At 46.8% G+C, this 17,505-nt stretch overlaps 1 long non-coding RNA gene across 2 annotated transcripts in view; it reads right to left on the bottom strand.

Moving 5' to 3' along the window:
* Window positions 1-5,687: 5,687 nt before the first annotated feature.
* The window catches only part of LOC139755875 (uncharacterized), a 162,627-nt gene continuing 150,809 nt past the window's right edge, over window positions 5,688-17,505 (bottom strand). For both annotated transcript variants that reach the window (XR_011714188.1, XR_011714186.1), the window contains one exon: window positions 5,688-6,710. This is a non-coding gene — a long non-coding RNA (uncharacterized lncRNA). The remainder of the gene's footprint in view (window positions 6,711-17,505) is intronic.

Below are 17,505 nucleotides of genomic sequence, written 5' to 3'. Positions count from 1 at the left end.
ACATTAATTCGTCTTTGTTTCTTAAATTTTTCGGTGGTCAGGTCTATGAACCAGGTCCCTTAATGTTTATATTCTTCTCCTTTACCCATACGTATGACGGGATGTATATTATATCGACATACACTTGGCGATTACTGTGTCCCTTCAATTTGCAAACGTTTCAGATCTAGCTAGTTCCAACAATAATAACCGAAGACAAACTATTCTCATCCTCAACATAGGTGCACTTTATTCCTACTTGCTCACCCCTTCTCATTCGTATTCTAGTGACGAGCAGCATTCTATAGGGTTTCGCAAGTGATCCTTCACTTCTGACAAATCTAGCACCACGGCTTTTAAAAAGTGAACCCGAAATCCGTACCTTGTGCTAACACCCCGCGATCAGAACCCATCGACCACAATGACGTCCCTCACTGACGACTGTATTTCAGAGGGGTCACCTTACAATGTTAGCCACTTCAGACGTGGCACCAGTGAATGAATGGCTCACAGGTACTTCCTAACCCCTGATTCTGCCTGCATATATGGCGCGCCTAAAGGTTCGCAGTTCTGACACCACCCATCCACACGCGCGCACACATACACACACACACACACACACACACACACACACACACAAAGGTTAAGCATCTGTGTGTCAGGAGTCATCATGGTATTGGAGGCAAAGCTCCATCCCATGAGAGGTCCGTGTGTGTGTGTGTGTGTGTGTGTGTGTGTGTGTGTGTGTGTGTGTGTGTGTGTGTGTGTACTCAGGCTTCCCCAGCAGTCATGCAATATTGCATCACAAACCGGACACACCACCACCACCACCACCACCTCACTCGACCCCGTGCCGCCTTACAGGTGTGTTGCAACGCACTCAACCTCAGAAATGCCACGAAGCTTACACGCACGTCGACTAGACGTGTAGGTCGGCACAACCACGTGTGTTTGTGGTGGTGGCGGTGGCCAGCCATGAAACGAGCTTCGATGACACCGTAAGGCTGTACCCACCGCAGTCACCAGCCCTGTGGTACCACAGTGCTCGACGGACCAATCTACTACACCTGGCACCACAGTACCAAACATCCTCCCTCACACCACTGCTCGCATCCCTCCTGCCCACTCTCTACCACTCGACTTTTCATCACCCCTCACCCCAACAAGCCGACACCACACATATGCTCAAAACGCACACACACAGGAGACATCCGAGAAGCCATGATGTGACGAGTGGGTCGGTGGGGCGTCCGTGCGAACGGCAAAAGCCACAAGGAACGAAACCGAACAACGTGCACACCTGGGCAGGCAGTCAGGAAAGGCGCAGGCAGACCCCAGAACCGAACGGCGGAGATACTGTTCATACGATCCTACGATGACGTGAGGTGATCCCCTTACACGACGCTACTTCATCTCACAGGGTGTCAGGCTGTCTCGTGATGTCACAGCCCTCTTATACGGTACTACAGAGTCCTCATACGATACTCCAGGTCCTCATACGATATTACAGGTCCTCATACGATATCACAGGTCCTCATACGATATCATAGGTCCTCATTCGGTACCGCTACTCATCATACTGTGCTACAGATTATATACGGTGCTACAGTTCCTCATGCGGAATTAACGCCCCTCATGGGATGCTGAAGGTCTTCATACGATTCTACAGCTTCTCATTAAGATAGTAGAGGTTCTCATAGGGCGACACAGAGCACCATACGCTGCAACAGCTCCTCATGAGAACGGTAAGGCCGTGAGTGGAGTCGTGAGTGAAGGTTACGGAAGTACAAAAAAAAAAAAAAAAAGACCACGAATGGTGATGAAATGGACGAAAACATGTCACATATTAGTGAGGGCAGGAGGTCTTGTACGGGCCGCTGCTGGCGCACTGCTTGAGCCCTCCCTCTCATAGGCAGCAGAGACAGGCGGCGGGACACCGGAGACTCTTCAATAATCCAGGATGCCAAGAACTATCGAGTCATACATACAACTGTTGGACTCTAAACAGTTTAATATAATTCCGACAGTTTATCTACCAAACTCACACGTCATTACAGGTCAAGATATTACGGGCACGCTGCAAACTTGGCTGTATTCATTCAATCACTGGCGACTACGAGGCAAGAAAGACCGGTGTAGCTGAGGACCCCACGAATCATTCATGACTACGAAACATCCCTCCACCTCACAGACCGTGGCATCTGAGAACTGACAAACACACTGTCTGAACAATCCACTTCGCGTCTAAATATCCGAAAAATAATGATCACAACCCAAGCAGGAACCAAGTGCATAAACACCACCCACGTGGGTCGATCCTGCATCTTTTTCAGAGCTCCCACATCATACCTGACAGCGGTGAGATATAATTACTCGGACTTCCCATCAGGATCAAGCTAACTTAAGCATAAAAGGGCCTACGCGCCTTCACGAGTGATAGTTCTTAAGCGGGGAATACGTGGCTGAGCACGTGAGACCATATTTGTCAACCACTACCATAACCAACCACCAACTGTACCCAATATTGAGCTCATTACGAGTCCTTTCAAGGTATGCTTGTCCCAGCCCTACACTTTTACACATCAAGTCTAACCTGCGTCTGTCACATTCTCGCTGTCTCCTCGGGTGTCTCAGCGAGCATCATTCCCACTCGCGGGCGGCAAAATATCAGCTTGGCGGAACAGGATCGATTCTGTAAGGAACAGATCAGATCCAGTACACTGCGAAGCAATGGCGAGATGGAGGCTGAGTGCGTGTGTGGGTGAGGACCAGGTGTGAGTGAGGGTGTAGGAGGCTACAGGGAGGACCCAGACAGACGGGCTCGGCTACTATAGCAGGCCCGCACCTCATCCACATGCACAACAACAAGGACGACCAAGTTCGGCCCACACAAATGACTGCTACGCTAAACATGCAAATGATTCTGCAGTTTTAACCCTGAAAATGTCTAGAGGACGAGCGAGAGCATTTCTGAGCTGACGTACAACTACAGGGAGAATATGAACAAAAATATATAAATAAAAGAGCAACAGTCAGAGGGCGTCGACAAGTCCAGCGAACATCCATATGACCTGCCAGTCAAAACTTACCAAGTGGTGTGTTTACGAATCTTAACAACGAACGTTGTGGCAACGCCCAGCTTGCATCGTGGGGCAATCTGCGGCACCACCCCGTCTGTGCCTGCTGCGTGCTTGCTTGCCTACCAGCCCAGCTGCCTCCTCCTTCGCCTGGGCTTCGAATGGTAGGCCTTTTGAGTAGCTCGTTAGCCATCACTCGGGAACAGTCCCTACTAGCCTCCCGTACTAGGCAGATAACGCCAGGGGTAAAATGTCCGCGTTATCGCCGAGGCTCGAGGGATGAGGAGTAGGGAGGGCAAGGCGATAACACTGCGGCGAGGCACTTTGCTTGGCCCGCCTGTGGGTGTGGCGGAGATAAGTGGCACATCGGCCGTGCCACCCTCGCCACTCCCCCTGCGCCCAAAGCACCCCACACACACACACTCTCTCTCTCTCTCTCTCTCCATTTACTCGGAACACAACTTGCAAGCATCCACACCCACCTGATGCTGCTGGTCTGCACGTGTCTCGATACTATACTCCGCCTACATGTCTCTAGTCATCGTGCGAGCTTCTAAGTTTTTATTTCTGGGCGATATATCTCTGTCATTTCCAAGTCATCTTCCAGTCTCCATATCACCTGCTGGACTGGGATAAGGAGTCCTCTCTCTCTCTCTCTCTCTCTCTCTCTCTCTCTCTCTCTCTCTCTCTCTCTCTCTCTCTCTCTCTCTCTCTCTCTCTCTCTCTCTCCTTTAACACACACACACACACACACACACACACACACACACACACACACACACACACACACACATGTATGGCAGTAAACCAGAGCTGGCGGGCTCCTCTCCCCTAGCCTTTCCGGGATCACGTGAGCATGCGAGGGGTGGATCGCTATGGACGTGAGAAAAGCTGGGCCTTGTGTTTACGCTTCATCGAATATCAAGAGCAATTTTTATCCGACGCCGCTGGAAAGGGAAAAAAAAAAAAAAAAAAACACGCTCGCTCGCTGGAGTGCTTTAAAAACTGACAAATCCAGTGACATTTACAAGGCGTGACCTGACGAGAGTATAAAGGTGCATGCATGGCGAAAGCGGTAATACGATGATGACGACTGTCCATCTGAATCACAGCCCATGCATAATGCAACACATTATCGTACAACACAGCACTGCCAGCCATTACGCGACACACAATACACAAATGAAAGGAACATATCCAGCGTCCTCTAAGTCTCTCTCCTTCCCAGGCTCGGACCCCACGAGGCAATGTGGAGGGGTCCGACACAGTACACACAGAAGGGTCGGATATTTCAGTATGGCTTATCGCTCGGCTGCCCAAGTCACCTCTCAGATAGATGATGGTCTTGGTGTGTGTGTGTGTGTGTGTGTGTGTGTGTGTGTGTGTGTGTGTGTGTGTGTGTGTGTGTTCTCTCCCTATGGTCGGTCTTGCACTAAGCCGATGTCTTGCCCTCCTGGTCAGCCTGGCTGCTTTGAGGGCGCGGCCCTAAGGCCTACGCAACCACCATCACACCCTTGGCTGGTCTGGCTGGCATCACTGGGGATGCATTTGGTAGAAGACGCGACAGTCTGTGGTGAGTGAAGCCCTCCTTTAAGGCTAGGTGGTGGTGGTGGTGGTGGTGGCGGTGGGTGGTGATACTCCCACCAGTGCAAGGCCCCCAGGCTGCCGCGCTCAGTCAGTGTAAAAGACGTGACGTGGGGAAACTGGATGCTGGCCAAGTTAGGTATGTTGACAGAGACCTGTTGTGGCTCATACCATCTTTTCTGTGCTGTCTCGGCCGTGTAAGGAGGGGGAGAGAGAGAGAGAGAGAGAGAGAGAGAGAGAGAGAGAGAGAGAGAGAGAGAGAGAGAGAGAGAGAGAGAGAGAGAGAGAGAGAGAGGAGAGGAGAGGAGAGGAGAGGAGAGGAGAGGAGAGGAGAGGAGAGGAGAGGAGAGGAGAGGAGTGTATGGTACGGGACTCACCGCATGTGACGGACACTCGACCCACCATCCGTATACGAGACGAAGGGCATAAACATCAATACAGTTCCGCCGTTATCTAAGCCTTAAGAGACAGAGCCAGATATCTCATAACTTCTCAACAACACTACTGTAACACCACTACCTCACTTCTCTCCAACACTGCTAAACTTACAAGTAAGCAACTGTATGCTACAGCGCCACGGACTGTAATACATAACTTACCTCTATTCTGTGACTGACGTGGCATGGGCAAAACGTGCCTCATGGCCGTTTCGGGTGAAAGGAAAATACAGTAACACAGAAACAGAACGAGAAGAAATTTATCAGTAGTCCACTGGTATACACATCAGTTAACAGCGGCACGGAGAACCTAACCCGTAGGCCAAAGTAATATAAACTGATCTGATCTGACCTGACCTGACCTGACCTGACCTGACCACATGTTAAATCCTGTCGTTTGCCAGAATCACAACTTCCCTCTGATACTTCAATTGTCATGATGAATTATCACGTCCATACCAAAATGTCGTTCATCATGAATACAGACCTTTACCTAGATTCCCTACGAACCTTAAACTGTATTTAGTCTATGAAGAACTGTAACATGAAGTAAGTAAATGTCACCGTATGTCTGGTCCTTTCTGGTACACACACACACACACACACACACACACACACACACACACACACACATGCCGCCCGGCTCCGTCACTGCCTATCTAATGTGTCGGTTAGTGACCACCACCATCTCCACCACACAGCTCCGTCCTCACATACCTCACAGTCTTCGATCTCATCTACATTACACAACACTACATCAACATCTCCCAAAGATTCAGGGAGAATATTCCTCAAGAAATGTATCATTATGACTAAGGCCAGTACCACTGCTCCCCCATCCTTCTTTAACGGGACGATGACCCGGTTCTGATGTACGTTCGACGCTTGCCTCCACCACCACCAACCTGCTATGCACCCTTCACCAACACGACCATACCCACTGTGCGCTCTAGGCTTGCCTCCACCTACCCCCACCTCTCTACTATGTTCCTTTCACCTACACTGCAACACAAACGCCGCGAGACGAAACCTTTCAAACAATGAATTCTAAAGTGAATTTGAAGACACACGAGATCCTGCAGCGTATCTCCACGAATCCTGTTTCTAATCCTAAGGTGTCGAGTAACCTTATAGGTCGGTGTGTGGAGGTAGGGAGGGTGTCCGGTGACGAGGGACAGCGCGAGGTGTCTCGCCTGTGACCTACGGCGGCGGTGTCTTCCCAGGCGTCACACTACCTCGAGCCTGCCCTGTACTTGTGAAGATATCATCAGGACGGGTCCAGTACTACTGAGGAAAGTCCGCGACGGAGAAGAAAACAAGCCAGCTTAACCGAGGTGAGGGAGCAGCAGTGTAAGCTAGGTGCGCTACTTCAACATCCATCACAGCTCCTTCTCATTTCCCTCCCTCTTTAGCAACTCGTCTTATGCCATCCCTTCACCTCCTTCCCTCCGCATGCCCCGACCAACCTTCCAGGTTCTTTTCCCCCGCTATTCTCCATCATTCACCTCCATCGCCGCCGAAGACAACAGCTTATACTTACTTAATCCGGGACGATACTGAGAACATCCTCACAGTATGATACGCTGTTCACTGCATCAACAAATACAGCACTCGCTAGCGAGCCATTCCTTACCTGCGGAACAACACACATCATTACCACATTAAACCTCTAGAGTTAACGTGTATATATATATATATATATATATATATATATATATATATATATATATATATATATATATATATATATATATATATATATATATTGCTTCGCACTACATAAAATTACCTTTTTAGGCATCAACCAGCAATTCACTTACCCAGCATGTTGCTCTCTTTTTTCCGGTATATATATATATATAGGATACTTCACTACTGGACCGGTTAAGCGAGAGACAGGTACGACGTGGTGGGGAGTGAGACACGTGACAGACGCTGGGGGGAGAGACAATTGTGCCAGACGTTGGGAGGATAGTAGACACAGGTGAGACAAAAACGCTGGGAAGAGAAAGATGACACGGAGGCCAAGAAGAGATACTTGACACACACACACACACACACACACACACACACACACACACACACACACACACAGAGGTGAGACAGATCCTCGACACAGACGAGGTGGACAACAAGAACCTTGACCTTCACGAGGTGGTGTATTGATCAACTGAGATGCCTCCGTGTCGCGCTACCACACCACAGCCGTCTACCACACTAGCATACCTCACACACCTACCACGTGGACCTCACCCACCTGCCACACAACCACACTTCACCCACCCATCCAAAACACTACGACACCTCGTCCACTCATCACCACACTACTACAACTCACTAAAACACCCTTCGCCCACCAACCACTCATCAGGTAGCACCACACATCAACCACAGGGCTCCTCGTGGTATGGGCCTAACCTGTATTCCCTAACGTCATTGTAAAAGGCTGCTGGTGGCTACTGCCAGCAAGGCTGGCCTGAGTAGGAAACTACACATCCTCGCTCGTCAGCCAGACTGCGTAAACTCCTTCCCTCTTTTGAATCCATGAATCTCTTGGTTCCTCACGTTTCTCAAAACAGCTTGTGTATAAAGGAAAATAAAAGTGTGAACAGCCTCTGTTTTCTCTTCAGAATAAACAATATTTTCCTCATACCATATTTACAGACCGTGGAATATTCTGCTCCCACGAACCCCACATTTTCGTGTCCAGGACAGAAGCATGCGTGTCTTAACAGCGTCTCTTAGGTACATATCATGTCGCATGCAGTCGGAAGGATTTCAAACTCTGCCAGCAATCATGGCCTCCTGTGCTAGCCATAAACGGCATTTACAATTTCCAGCCCGGTAATTCCACCGGCCTGGAAAATAAAAAAAAAAAAAAAAGATGATGTCAGTATTAAACAATAATCCAGTCACGAGGGTAAAAACTACCTCGAGCATCGCCATCGCTGGGTTTGCATGCGCCAGTCTTGCCAGCAGGATCTCTCTCGCCCACGACCATCCTTCTTCGGGGACACCGTCTGGTGCACGCCAAACATGGGGGGCGATCCCACAGGATCGCCACCTCGGTTCATTTCCTACATCCCTTCCTCCGTCCCACCACGAGGTATATCATTTTTTGTGCGTGTCTTGAGCTACTGTGGTTCTCAAGGCTTCATGCCCTCCGTGGTTAAGGTGCTCCAGTTTCTCCAGGCTGAGCAACGTATCACTGTCTCCAACCTTCCAGCTGTCACAGACAGGGTCCAAAAGGGCCCGACGGTATACATCTGTCTGCATTATTTCAATAACAGCCATCCACCGGAAGATTTGATAACTGCTTGCAATTTTCGGTCGTGGCGGGTCACAAATTTACACTGATATCAATACAATATCAAAATTGTAAGTACTACCTGCTTCATCATCCATTTCGGATACGTGAATGAGGAAAAGGAGAGGCGAAAGCACATTCCACTAAAGAACAGACATTTCTCAACTTTATACGGTAGAACCGCTTGATTCCGTCCGAGTTACCTACAACTTACGGGCATTTGAAGTGTGTGTGTGTGTGTGTGTGTGGGGGGGGGGGGGGGGTTGCAGCATCGCCGCCAGGTAGTTAACACCCACTACAAGCATACTGTCCGCTATCAAACCCAAGGTCACAGCTGTAAAAAAAAAAAAATGTTTTGTCTTATGATATATCTCTGAACATTTATGTACTGGTTTGTTTTTTTACAGTTTTTGCGTACGTGTCAATCTATCTCGCATCTCCGTTCCTCTACGCAAGGAATGTGCGCATCTCTGAGCATTCCTATAATTTACAGTTTGCAAATAGCATACATCGATAGAAAGAACTTAATGATAGGTATGAGATTCTTAACCTAATATTTCAATAATAATAATAATAATAATAATCATAATAATAATAATAATAATAATAATAATGATAATAATAACAATAATAATAATAACTAATAATAATAGTGATAATAATAAAATAATAATGATTATCAACGATTATTATTATCATTATTATTATCATTTATATTTATTCATTTATTATTATTAATTATTATTTATTATTAACAAACTCAACAATATGCAATGAAAATACGTAAAATAAACAGGGTAGACCAAAAAATAGGCTGTTGACAGTTCCACCGCAACTATGAAGGTATTTACGTACAAACAAGAGAACATTAACGTTGATCACATTGGTAGGATTAAGATGTTCTATTGGAGGACTGCATGAGATCATATCGCTCAGGTACCCCAAGGACAAGGGCTCCCAGGAGGCAGGAGGCGACGGTGGCGGGGTGGTTCTATTTTTTCAAGCTCAATAAGAATCTGGTGTTCTAGTGTTGGTTTGGAGGACATTAAGTCCTATACTTAAGCTTTTTGATTATCTAGATGATTCTTGGTATTTACCTTCGGTTAACAGAATTCCTTGGGAAAACCTCAGTATATTGACGATTTCTAGTGTTCAATAAAAATCTGGAGTTCAAATGTTATTTGGGGTCCATTTAGTCATGTGACTAAGCATTTACATGATTTCACGTTTGAGAGAGATTTTGATTATCAATTTCGTATTTACTGGACATCTGTCAGTTGGTCTGGGGGAGCATTACGTGATATTTCCCACAGCAAAGTTGGTTCTCCCCAAACCGATGCTTCGGGTCGAAGTGATAAGCGGGGAGGATCAGTGGGTCAAGCGCCTCCTGACTGGTCGGGTAGTAAAAAAAGAACCAAAAGACGATCTTCCGTGCCCTATCATGCGCCTTTTTCTAGATGTCTGGTGGGCAAGGAGGAGGAGCAGACCGGGGAGGGTATAGATGAAGTCTGGGAAGGATAGAAAAAAAAAAAAAAAAAAAAAAAAAAAAAAAAAAAAAAAATGTTTTTGAGAGAAGGAGCAGGAAGTCCAGGTGTCTCCAGTGAAGGCTGGATGATAGTATTGACGTATTACTTCCGACTCTGTCGTCAACACTGGACTAAGTAACCTAGAGTTACAGCCTGACGACACTCTGTGAGGACTTCTGCAAGCCATGGTGCGACACTTCTCCGTTAGCATCCTGAAGTCGAAGTCTTTTATTTCTTTTATGACTACGACATGGCCCCTTTAGATCGAAAGGTGTAATGATGTCAAAGAAGGTCAGAGCCACAAGCTGACAGAGAGAGAGAGAGAGAGAGAGAGAGAGAGAGAGAGAGAGAGAGAGAGAGAGAGAGAGAGAGAGAGAGAGAGAGAGAGAGAGAGAGAGAGAGAGAGAGAGAGAGAGAGAGAGAGAGAGAGAGAGACAGACAGACAGACAGACAGACAGACACACACACACACACACACACACACACACACTAAACCACAACAGGCAGTCCCGAGGTGCGGGGTTAGAGGAGCGCCCGGAACCATCACTACAAAGTAATACGTGACGTAAGGTAACAACTCTGGCCTTGGAAGGCTCGGCACCTTCAGAGGCCTTCCAGGCGCAGTCGTGTATATAAATGAGCCAGTCTTGAGTGACCACACAAGGTCCAACACACGAGTCATTAGATAGCAGGGTCTTGTTTTACGGAGCTGACGTCTAATGATGACTCTCCACATTCCGCAATAAAAACAACTGGACAGGTTTCTATAAAACTTACACCCAAGTTAGTGCTCTCAACACAGAACAAGGTCGAACTGCTCCACTAGTTCAGACTCCCAGTCCCTTCAAATCTTTAGTGAATACATTACTATAATCTAATATTCATAGCCAGGAAAAAATTAAGCTGGAAAGTCATAAAAATCTTACATCCCCTGGTCTGCATGTATATAGTCTTGGTAGCTTGTCAAATGTTTAAACCTGGAGCCTAGGATGACGCCGTGCGTAATGTATACAGTCTTCGGAGCCTGTCAGGGCCCAGGATGACGCAGTGCGTAATGTATACAGTCTTTGGAGCCTCTCAGGGCCCAGGGTGACGCAATGTGTATGCATATAGTCTTCGGAGCCTGTCAGAGCCCAGAGTGACGCTGCGTGAGGGAGCGGAGAACCCATGGCCACCAGCCCAGGTGATAAACCTGCCATATCCAAGGCGACAAACAAGAGTGAGTATCGATCGCTTCACTGACTCACCCACCATCCACCCGCTCCTTACATTACCTACCTCACTGTGAGCGTTCAAGCCCAACCTGTGTATACTGAAGGCTCCAGTCACGAACAAATTTCCAAATAATAAAAGTGCCAGGCATTAACAGAAATATGAACAGAGTTAATGAGAAGGAATGTAAGCTCTGACAACTTGTTCTCGAACCATTAAGAGATTTAAGATCCATAAATTCTCAGCCAGTACCGGCAGGAAGTCGGTCCACGCAGTACACAACACAATTACCTGCATATGTGGCAACAACACGCACTCTGACGCCAGACATGAAACGCGCTTTTTTTTCTTTCTTTTTTTTTTTTTTATACCGTGTGCGTCGGTAGCAAGATCGGAATGTACACTTTCTCTGTCGCGTCTGACATGACAGGACTCTAGTTCAAGGTTCCCACGCGAAAGACCACTCTTTCAATCTTTTCACTCACGTACAAAAAGACATTATTGGGGGGAAAAAATACACAGCGAGCATGATCGATCTACATATATATATATATATATATATATATATATATATATATATATATATATATATATATATATATATATATATATCAGCGTGTTTAACGCTACTTCTGCTGCGGATTCAAACAGATTGAGTGATCAAAAGAACCAGTAGTGGAACTTGGTCCGACCAGCTGTAGAAACGAGCCACCATGATCAGCGTAAAAGGTACAAGTGATACAGGACTACCACTACCACCACTACAGCTACCTCCCTACATGTGTAAACATCGTCCACAGGAATAGCGTAAAACTGTGTCAACATTCACCTCCACACCACCGCCGTAACACACTATCACCCCGACGGCCGTCCCTTGGTAACCTGATCCGTCCATTACCGGTAACCAGCATCGACCCCAACGACCTGGCAAATAAGAAAAAGTGAATCATGTCTCGACCTCCTCGGAAACCCCAGTCTTAAGTGTAACTGTCTTACGAGACCTCAAACCTACCAAACACTGAGTGAAGACATGCAGGAAATAACATCGTACCGGGAAAATACCGACACCGGAAGCAGCTCGGACGAACTGCTGCAAAAGAGTAATTCAGACTCAATGAAAAGTTCTCCCGAAACCAACAGCTAACTAAACCAACCAGAGGATATAACATTCTGGACTTAACAAATAATGTGAACCTATTACATCTGAAACTAACATCTCAAACACTCTATTCTCCGATCACAACCTGGCTGAAGTAAAAAACAAGCTTGCATTTTACACCGCCTGGTCAGAACACACGGAACAGTGGAGGTGTCTTCAGTGACTTCAGTTTTAATGGTACATGATCAATGAGATGTATGCGACACTACAGGGCACCAACCTGCTGACGGGAGAGGTATAACGCCCGTCTATAACTGGAAGATCCTACAAGGTATGGTTCCTAACCTGCGTTCGAAAATAATATCTTGCTGACACGACAAGTTTGGACGACTGTGTAAAATACTATTTCCGAAATCCAAACGTGTCAAAAGCACGGAGAGAAAGAGAGAACCCCTCAAACATCCGGGGCCCCAAGACTCTTCAACACCTTGCCGGCCACCATCAAAAACAGCAAGAGAAGCACGGGAGAAAAGTTCAGGGGTACACTGGACAAGTACATACAATGTGCAACAAGACCAGCCAGGCTGTGGGGGTTACGTGGACCAGCACCGACCCCAACGACCTACCACTACACCAGCACTATCGTCCCTGGTAACCCCAGCCGCCCACGTCAACAGCATCGACCCCAGCGACCTAATATGCTCCACCACTACAGCCGTCTACCTCACCAACATCGACCCCCACTGGCGCCACAAGCAACTCCGATATTCAGAGCAAGAAAACATTTAATCCTGGGTAAGCATCACGCCAACCTAGGTTTACAGTTATACCGAACGAGAACTTCCTCCCCTTCCGTTGCTCTCCAGCTATCCTTTTCAGTTTCCACTTACAAAGACTAGGGATGGAGGGCTGTGTTACTATCCTTAGTCTACTGTCATTACTATCCTACATAAGATTAGTACGTCACACACCAACAGTACACTACCATTATTCTCCCCAAGCAGACAACCTCGTCATAGACCACAGGGTCTTCTTTTATTAAGGCCTTCGATATTTATTCAACTGATCTCACCCAATATCGGTTTCTCTCTCCCGTATGACTGTTTTATCAGCATCTGCTGCTCCCTGGCTCCTAGTCTCCAGTTACACACACACACACACACACACACACACACACACACACACACACACACACACACACGCACTTCCTCACAATTTTCTAAACTGTGTATAATCTTCCTACCTGTCCTCTTCTTCTGTCACCTGACACCCATGACTTTCTCTCATCGTCCCCTTACCTTTAATCCCCACCTCAACCCACCTTCAATATCATGCCACCCCCACCTCCTCTGCCATCTCCCCTATGCGCTACCTTACACCCTCCCTCTACAGTCTCTCCCCACCCCAGCTGCGATACCTTACACCGTCACCTTACACCTACCACCGTCACCTACATACAAGGCCTGCTTGTTTGGGGCGTCCAGGCTACACCTTTTTGATGTATGGGTCTGCTGCCTAGTACCGTGAAAATGCCTACATACATACATACATACACACACACACACACACACACACACACACACACACACACACACACACACACACACACAATCATTGTTGCTGTGGTAAGGAGCACAGTGCCAGGGGAGTGGATAAAGGCCATCGATCTTTAAAAAAAGGTAGATCGAGAAGTTGCACTGGACTACAGACCAGTCCCCTTGACAAGTGCGGTCTGCAAAACACTGGTAAAGATAATCAGACAACATATGGATGATATCTTGCAAAAAAATTAAAATATGGACATACATGGCAGGGGATAGGTGGAGGCAACCTTAGAGAGTACAAGTGGGGTACATCTGTGTGAAGAACACTCCCCATGGGCTAGGTGGAGGCAAGCACAGACCGTACAGTGGGTGCGACAGCGCGGTGGGTGAAGGGCACACAGCACCGGGTAGGTGATGGCAAGTACAGAAACTGCAGTGGGTACGAAACAAAAGGGACGACAGGTACGCCCGGACGAACCCAGGGAGCCAGAGGGTCCGAGAAGAAACAAAAATAAATCTCGAGGGAGGAACATGAAAATAAGATGGCTGTCAAGTAGTAACCTCATCCCTAGACCCTGAAGGCGGAGGAGTGAGGCCGCCACGGTCTGGACAACTTGAAGAGCAACAGATGCCACACGCCTCATGTTACACCCAACAAGCGAGGGAGTCCGTACCGGGAACATCACCGCCGCACCGGAGGGAGCAACTGGCGAGAGAGAGAGAGAGAGAGAGAGAGAGAGAGAGAGAGAGAGAGAGAGAGAGAGAGAGAGAGAGAGAGAGAGAGTGAAATTCGCTGAGCGAGGCAGCATGGAGTGGCAGGCGGGTTGGGAGCCCCCAAGGCGACGATCAATGTAGCGAGTTATTCCTGGCCTCCCATGCAGTACAACGTTATACAAGCCATATCATTCTGGCAACGCTTCACTCTCCCCCATTTCATAAAATCCAAGTATCTCAAAATAAACAGCAATCTAAGTCGTGCATCTCAATACTACCATCAAATATCCTAGCCAAACCACCAGACATAAACGTTGTTCCTCCCTCTCCTCATATCCCGAGCGCAGAGTGCTGTTGGCATCATTCTTGCAATTCATCACGTTGCTTCACACTTTGTGATATAAACTTGCACGCAAAAGATCCAAGCGGCTCACCGTGTCTTCTAATTCCTGTGTCTCACACTCACACACGTCGTGACCCGGCAACAGCAGCAACAAAGGCAGCCGGCAGCTTATCCGGCATCTGACCTTTGACCCAAATGAATGTCAATCAACGGAAGTTTAGTTTTTATCATTAACAGAGCCGTACACGTTGGCACGGCCATCTTAGCGTTAATCAACATTTATTTTCTGAAAACTTTTCTCATGAACATTACACGTACGCTTTGTTAATACATATAATGCGTTCAATTACTTTACAACAAATATATATATATATATATATATATATATATATATATATATATATATATATATATATATATATATATATGTGTGTGTGTGTGTGTGTGTGTGTGTGTGTGTGTGTGTGTGTGTGTGTGTGTGTGTGTGTGTATTATCATGCAAAGCCAGGACCAACTTTATGGAGGTCTTGCAGCTCTGAGGCAGCACTTCAAATTGAAGCACTGAAATAATGGACTCCTTGTGGGGGAAAAAAAATGACCTAAACAACACTGTGCTCCTTTCCATTCATCCGACAATGAGAGAGCCTTGCCGAAGGTGGCTTCTCACTTGTGGTGTATTCACTACGCACACAATATCTCCTAAAAGATTGAAAAAAAAAAAAAAGTGACAAGGTGACGATATCACACACGTTTTATGATCCTACAAGAGGAGGCAAATGCCCGAGTTCTGGCCAGCAACCAGGCTAGCCTCGGAGCAAATCAACCATCAAGAACGTACTCGCCTCACCCGCTACAAGATGTGCAAGTAAACATATTTTCGACTCTTCTGTACAGATTTAAATCAAGACCTCGTGCTGGGCTGGCGCGGCTCGGGGTTGCTAGGAGTGGGGTAATGTCTGGCTAAACAGTGAACAGTAGTTCTGTCACCTGAGCCTTAACTCTCGCATCTTCAAAAGCTATCAAAATCTTAGTTTTTTCAATACCAATATTATCAATATTTTCATCACTACTACTACTACTACTACCACTACTACTACTACTTCTACTACTCACACTAAAGTACTACTACTATTACTACTACTACTACTACTACTACTACTACTTCTACTACTCACACTAAAGTACTAGTACTACTACTACTACTACTACTATTAAATTCATTATCATCAACGTAATAAAGATTTAAACATGTCATATACTGAAGAGGATTATTCTTTCATATTTCATAAACTGGCGGGCTGATCACCTACAGCAGCTGGACCTATGCATGAGAGAGGCGTTACAGGGCTCCGCTTGCTTGAGCTTATACATCACGAGTGACAAGTCACCTTTCACGAGGCTTCAACACTGGGGATGGTCTCGTCGAAGAATTCATTCCAAAACAGGCCACGTTTCCCAACGACTTAAAGTAGGGCAGCCTTGGGCCTCAAAACCTCTGGAAAGAGGTCCCGGATAACGCAAAGACTTCTTTTGAAGGAGATCTCCGGGTATTGATCAATTAACAACGAAACAAGCAGACAGACAGAGAGAAATACAGATAAATATACAGTAAATGTTGCAGTAGGTACATATATATATAAACAAAGCTGAAACAGACCCTGATCAAATGAGATACTATAAAACGGCAACATTTAGCAGTCGGTCACCACTCAGTCAACAGAAAACGTCTCTCTCTCTCTCTCTCTCTCTCTCTCTCTCTCTCTCTCTCTCTCTCTCTCTCTCTCTCTCTCTCTCTCTCTCTCTCTCTCCGCCGCCATCATCGATCACCACCCATCCCGTCCTCCTCCAGCCTAACATACCCACTTCCACACTTTAACGTTGTAGAGCCACGTTTCCCGACTTATGTCTGCGCACGTTCCCAGGATTTCTATAAACACAGTGTTGAGACCACAAAAATATATGATACATTAAAAATAATACCGAAATCACCGCCGTGCCTAATTTTTTAGAGGTGGGCGCAACCTACTTAGAGGAGTGGAATACAGCCAGCACACCAGCCCAGCTGGGAGGAACGTTAAAGCTGAATCGTTAGAACGGTGTATGTCACTTTCTGAACTGGCGGTGGTGAGGTTTTCCTGTGGGATTCGCCTCAGCGACAACTTTGGGCAAAATATAAAACCAGCGCTCCAGGTAAACCGCCGTATGAACCACTCCGCTGAATGTCTCAGACTTACCCTAGTTACAGGTACCCCTAGGTAAATATTGGTAGCACGTCGCTCATGCCATACCTCGGAATGCGACTCATATACACGGCTTCTCCTCTAATCAGTCAAGCTGTTTAATTACGCCCGCGCGGTACTTTGGACCTACCAACCCACCCGAACCTCGCTAATCACTTACACATTGAACTAATTTATGCCATTCACTTATGTTTCCAATACCTGCAGACAATGAAGTAAAGCTTCCGGGGTCAGGGATGTTCAGCAGCGCTCTTCTTGCATTATATCTAAAGCAACTTTTTTTTTAATTACTGTGGTGACAGTTTACTTATCTCCCTTGACAGTCATGCCAGTGAGGAATGATGACTCTTCAGTTCACATGGGAACCAGGCCTTTAACAAAAGTTTTCCGTGGGTAAACCTCAACGGCTCTCTCCCGTCTGTTCCAGAAAATGATCAAGAGTT

This window comes from Panulirus ornatus, chromosome 20 (assembly GCF_036320965.1).
Source record: "Panulirus ornatus isolate Po-2019 chromosome 20, ASM3632096v1, whole genome shotgun sequence".
NCBI classification, from domain to species: Eukaryota; Metazoa; Arthropoda; class Malacostraca; order Decapoda; family Palinuridae; genus Panulirus; species Panulirus ornatus.
This window is presented reverse-complemented; position numbering and strand designations above follow the sequence as displayed.